The sequence below is a fragment of the Podarcis bocagei genome, assembly GCF_964188305.1.
Source record: "Podarcis bocagei genome assembly, chromosome: 12".
Lineage (NCBI taxonomy): Eukaryota > Metazoa > Chordata > Lepidosauria > Squamata > Lacertidae > Podarcis > Podarcis bocagei.
The window spans coordinates 10,507,490-10,513,489 of record NC_138137.1 but is presented as its reverse complement, the minus strand read 5'-3'; positions in this window follow the sequence as shown (position 1 = coordinate 10,513,489).

The window sequence follows — 6,000 nt, the reverse complement described above, 5'->3', positions numbered from 1 at the left end:
TCTGTAAATGTACATTCAATTCTGACCAAACTCAGCCTCCTAGAGAGTAAGTGCTTGTAGAAACAAGCATTCTGTACAGAAGTAAAATATACATTCATTGCTCCATCATTGCCATCATTTTATTTGTACGCTGTCTTTCCATAGTTAAAACAATGCTCAAGGCGGCTTACAGCATGATTACATAATTACCAACATAACAAAAGTCATAAGCAATAAATAAAACACATCAAAAAGTACACAACCAAATGGAAAACAATTTCCACATAAATCATAAAATCTTCTGAAACTGACACGGGGACAAATAGAAGAAGACGCCTTGACCCCGGTATAGCTCCCCTTTATCACATACACAGCCCAACAAGACAATGACAAAAATCCACCAGCAGCATACAAATCAATATGGCTAACCTGATCCAAAACACCCACCCACTCACACATGAAAACAAAGATCACCACAGCCAAACAAACAAACAACTACACCCTAGGCCAACCCCAACCTCTCTCACCACCAAAGAAACACAAGTGAATAGCAGAGAATCTGAACAAGCGACGCTGATGCAAAACCCCACATATATTAAGGAAAACAGAAACATCACCACCCCACCCCACCCCCACTCACCTTTCCCCCCTCCACCTCTTTCCCCCCTTTTCTTCCTAATGTCTCAACATATGAAACTGATCTGGGAAAAATGTTACTTGAAGAAGAAAAAAGAGAGAGATTGCACATACTTTTGTAACCCAAGAAAATATTTAATAAAAATACATTAAAATAAACAAAAAAATAAATAAACCATAAAAGCTAAAACTAAGAATACAGCATTAATATCAATCACAATTTAAAACGACATTGGAGGATGGATGGCGGCTAACAGATTGAGGTTGAATCCTGACAAGACAGAAGTACTGTTTTTGGGGGACAGGAGGCGGGCATGTGTGGAGGATTCCCTGGTCCTGAATGGGGTAACTGTGCCCCTGAAGGACCAGGTGCGCAGCCTGGGAGTCATTTTGGACTCACAGCTGTCCATGGAGGCACAGGTCAAATCTGTGTCCAGGGCAGCTGTTTACCAGCTCCATCTGGTACGTAGGCTGAGACCCTATCTGCCTGCGGACTGTCTCGCCAGAGTGGTGCATGCTCTGGTTATCTCCCGCTTGGACTACTGCAATGCGCTCTACGTGGGGCTACCTTTGAAGGTGACGCGGAAACTACAACTAATCCAGAATGCGGCAGCTAGACTGGTGACTGGGAGCGGCCGCCGAGACCATATAACACCGGTCTTGAAAGACCTGCATTGGCTCCCAGTACGTTTCCGAGCACAATTCAAAGTGTTGGTGCTGACCTTTAAAGCCCTAAACGGCCTCGGTCCAGTATACCTGAAGGAGCGTCTCCACCCCCATCAGTCTGCCCGGACGCTGAGGTCCAGCGCCGAGGGCCTTCTGGTGGTTCCCTCATTGCGAGAAGCAAAGCTACAGGGAACCAGGCAGAGGGCCTTCTCGGTAGTGGCGCCTGCCCTGTGGAACGCCCTTCCAGCAGATGTCAAAACGATAAACAACTACCTGACATTCAGAAGACATCTGTTTTTAACGTGTGATATTTTACTGTATTTTTGGTTTTTATGGAAGCCGCCCAGAGTGGCTGGGGAGGCCCAGCCAGATGGGCGGGGTATAAATAAATTATTATTATTATTATTATTATTTTCTTCCTAATGTCTCAACATATGAAACTGATCTGGACAAAATGTTACTTGAAGAAGAAAAAAGATAGAGATTGCACATACTTTTGTAACCCAAGAAAATATTTAATAAAAATACATTAAAATAAACAAACAAATAAATAAATCATAAAAGCTAAAACTAAGAATACAGCATTAATATCAATCACAATTTAAAACGACATAGATAAAAAATAAAAGCAGTTTAAAAAACAAAAACAAAAACGGAGCCCTCTCTGTTGAGCAGCAGCCACAGCAGTCCTTTATGGAGCCTGACAGGTGGAGAGAGGCAGGGCAGGGCCAGGTGGAGAGAGGCAGGTGGAGAGAGACAGGGCAGGGCCCTTCAGGAGCAAGCTATAGTATGTGGCTGACAGTTGGAAATCCCCAGGTTGGCCACAAGGCACTGTGGGGGTTCCCGCCGAACTCTCCTTCTGAATTTGTCCAACCTGGCTAGGCCTAGGCGGCAAGGCTAGGGAGCAGACTGGACTACAGTGGTTTTCACCCCAGCCCACACCCACACCATAAAAGACGGCAGGCCCTCTGCTCAGCATTGCATTCGGCCATGGAGCAACAGAAGAGGCAGCTCCACCCACCTTTGTCTCTGGTCCCACCTCCCACTGGCATGAGGCCCGTAGAAGTTGCCCAGAGGGGAATGCAGCCCTGTGGTTAGTGGGATAACTAGTCTCCTATAACCAACATGCTTAAGTCTAATTAGTGCATGAAGGGGTTAAGACCATAGAGTAAGCTGTCCTGCAAGGCTTAGCTCACTTTGAGAGGGACTCGATAATCAAGCCATTGTTTCCTTCCAGTCTACCTGAGAAGCTCAACATGTGAGGAGGTCTGAGCTGGTTGCTGCAGTTCAAACCGCATGGCTCTTACAAGCCTCTATTGAATTCCTATACTATACCTATACAGTGGTACCTCGGGTTAAGTACTTAATTCATTCCAGAGGTCCGTTCTTAACCTGAGACTGTTCTTAACCTGAAGCACCACTTTAGCTAATGGGGCCTCCCACTGCCGCCGCGCTAACAGAGCACGATTTCTGTTCTCATCCTGAAGCAAAATTCTAAACCTGAAGTACTATTTCTGGGTTAGTGGAGTCTATAACCTGAATTGTATGTAACCTGAAGCGTATGTAACCCGAGGTACCACTGTACTATACTATGAGGCATAAGAACAAGGCAGGTTTGCAAGCAAACCCCTTGGATTTCTTGACTTTTAGAGTCCTGGGGAACTCAAAAGCTTGCACACTATTTTATGACATTTTGTTTGGCTAATAAAGGGGTTGCCCTAATATGGATTCTATGTAGAATGTCAGAATAAATTTCATTTATTTATTTTATTTACATTTTATTCTTTCTATTTATTTATATTTTATACATTTATTTACATTTTAAACATTGTACAATATATACATTTATGTACATGGTTCTCTCCCTTCCCATTTTGTACCCGGAACCACACTGTGAGCTAGATTAGGCTAAGAAGCAGTGGCTGATCGAAGGTCACCCGATAAGCTTCATAGCAGAATGGGGATTTGGATGCCGGTCTCCTGGGTCCTAGTCTGGTACTCCAACCACTACACAGCAAAAATGCATTTTTTGCACACATTTCCCCCAAAATATACATTCTTAGTATATTTTTCTTGCTGTTGGAGAATTGCATAAATGAGAAAAGGAGAACTTTGATTGTGAAGGAGAGCTATGTTTCCATTTATCCATTGTTATGGGAACATTAGGTAGGTTTGCCCTTCCTTGTGCAGGGGCAGCACTATATAAAGGAAGCATGGAGGAGTGAAAATATGAGTTATGCACAGATAATGTGATGGCCACAATGTCAGCATTGGTAGAAGCTTCCTTAACTTCAGTACCCATCATGTGTGAGTTGTGGAATGTATGTATTCATGAAGCACATAAATGGAATCTGAGTGATCAATTGTGTTTTGTATAAGCCACCAAGGCATGTGCTCCTTTCACTCTCTTGTGGCGCAGCCAGCATGCTAGATGTGTTCCTTGAGACTCGATTAACATTCTTTCGAAGCGCCTATAGACCTTGTTGCATTTAGTAACGGCATCACTTTTTCTATACAGAGCATTTGGGCCTGCTTGCATCATATGCCAGATTTAGCATTTGCTGCCCTGTTTCCATGGTAACAGATTGTGCTTAAGTATAGGTGAGAATGGGGAGTTAATTTTAAATGGGGGGGATGGGGGAAAACATTACAAAAGCATCCATGGAAATGTACTCTACAGAACTGGCAAGGTGGTGCCAAGTGGGCTTTTGTAAGCAAACTAAAGCAAATCTATCACCTTGAGGCCCTGGTCCCGCTGAAACAGAAATATCACTGTGTTTCTTGCAGGAGTAGTGTCAAGCCTGATGATGCATTGATTTTTCCTGCATACACATCAGAGCCAATCCAGACATGACATTTCTTAAGGATGCTTCAAGCTCCATCCCATTCCTCTCACCCTCTCATTTTTTTTTGCAACTCCCATTGCACCCTCGTTTTCACCTTGGCTCCCCCTTCTCTTCCACCTTCCTCCTTGCTTTTCTCAGTGCTCCCTTGCTTGCAGACCACTCCCATTCCGATGCCTTCTCCTTCTCTCCTATTCTGCAGCCCCCTTTGCACCCATGTCCAGGGCTGATATATGCTACAAGTATTATTAAGATGGCAAAATGGGAGGCTTCTTTCAGTCCATCAGAAGCATACTTAATAATTAAATCTTTATTGCGGTCCAATATCATCATCATCATCATCATCATCATCATCATCATAATTTATTATTTATACCCCACCCACTCTGGGCGGCTCCCAAATGAGTGTTAAAAACAATAGAGCATTAAATCTTAAAAACTTCCCTAAACAGGGCTGCCTTCAGATGTCTTTTAAAAATAAGATAGCTGTTTATTTCCTTGATATCTGATAGGAGGGTGTTCCACAGGGCGGGCGCCACTACCGAGAAGGCTCTCTGTCTGGTTCCCTGTAACCTCACTTCTCGCAGTGAGGGAACCGCTAGAAGGCCCTTGGCACTGGATCTCAGTGTCCGGGCAGAACGATGGGGGTGCAAACGTCCTCCTTCAGGTATACAGGACTGAGGCCGTTTAAGGCTTTAAAGGTCAGCACCAACACTTTGAATTGTGTTCGGAAACATACTGGGAGCCAATGCAGATCTCTCAGGACCTTATATGGTCCCGGCGGCCACTCCCAGTCACCAGTCTAGCTGCCGCATTCTGGATTAATTGCAGTTTCTGGGTCACCTTCAAAGGTAGCCCCATGTAGAGTGCATTGCAGTAGTCCAAGTGGGTTCAAGTCCAAAGACCCATCGAACAATTTCAGAACAAAATACAGTTAAGACAGCCAACCACCAAAGAGAGAAAAACCGAGGCAGTTGCTTTGTTTTGTCCCAAGCATGATGATCCTTGTTTCTTTTAACTTCCTAGAGAAACTTTGCCGCGGCCAGTGTAATATCATTAGACCTGTCATCCAAAAGATATTTAATATGGGAGGCTCCAGAATTTCCCGGCAGATTTGCCAGTACAGTGGTACCTCGGGTTAAGAACTTAATTCGTTCCGGAGGTACGTTCTTCACCTGAAACTGTTCTTATCCTGAGGTACCACTTTAGCTAATGGGGCCTCCCGCTGCTACCGCACCGCCGGCGCGCGATTTCTGCTCTCATCCTGAAGCAAAGTTCTTAACCTGAGGTACTATTTCTGGGTTAGCAGAGTCTGTAACCTGAAGCATCTGTAACCCAAGGTAGAACTGTAGATGTTTGATCAGTTGGCCCCTTGCTTGCTCGTACTGCCCACAATACAGTAAGATATGCTTCATGCAATCAACATCCTGGGAACATAAACAAAGCCTATTCTGATAAGGGTTGCCTCTCAGTCTACCATTTAACACTTCCGATGGAAATACATTTAGTCTGGCTTTGGTAAATAAACGCCAATAGGTTGGTACAGACAGAAGCATTCTTTGAAGTCTAATTTCAGCATCAGAAGTGCCTTTGGCGTGGGTGTCACATTTGACCAGGAAGGAATAATCCCCCTAAAATTGCCCCTAGGCTGCAATTAGGCTTGGGGTAAAACTTTTAATTTCTACGACAAAAATGTTTCTTTTGAGCCTAATTTCAGCAGAGGAAGGATGGGACAACCAGGAAAGACCTCTGTGGACACGTGTGGCCAACATAGCAGCATCTGACTCGGTACTGTTGGAAACAGAATGTTGAGCTGGACTGACCTTGATCTAATCTAGTAAAACATATTGTTATGATGTTTTGGGAAAGGACAACC